This window comes from Carlito syrichta, unplaced genomic scaffold, assembly GCF_000164805.1.
Source record: "Carlito syrichta isolate Samal-C Ts95f unplaced genomic scaffold, Tarsius_syrichta-2.0.1 Scaffold316502, whole genome shotgun sequence".
Classification (NCBI taxonomy): domain Eukaryota; kingdom Metazoa; phylum Chordata; class Mammalia; order Primates; family Tarsiidae; genus Carlito; species Carlito syrichta.
The window spans coordinates 153,277-153,773 of NW_007260598.1; positions in this window are offsets into that span (position 1 = coordinate 153,277).

The window sequence follows — 497 nt, forward strand, 5'->3', positions numbered from 1 at the left end:
TGATTCAAAAAAAAAAAAAAAAATCAAATGCAAATAGTGTATTTGAGAAGTGATCCCAGGATCCCAGAAAACCTTGGACGAGGAGGAAGAAGTGAAAAAGAGAAGGAACGGAAGCCAATAAAAGCTGCACTCTTAAGCAAATAATCATGTGGGTGAGTGGAACTGAATTTCAAAAGTATACTTTGGGAAATAGTGTAGAATACGCCTCAGAATTACTCACCGGCAGCCAGAGCATGGGGGCTGAGATACTTATACACCAACTCCCAACAGACATTGGTTGAGAACTGCTCCAGGGGGCAAGGGCATTTCCTGGTCCCTTCAGGCCGGCTCTGTGCAGGCAGTCAGTGCTAGAGAAAGCCCTCATGCAAAGAACATACAATTAAATGATAATCGCCAAGGTAGTATGAGCGAAAGTACTGACGCCATTCCTAGTGATAATAGCACTGTGATCATGTAAAAACACGTCCTGTGACTTTTTTTTTTTTTTTTTTTTTTTG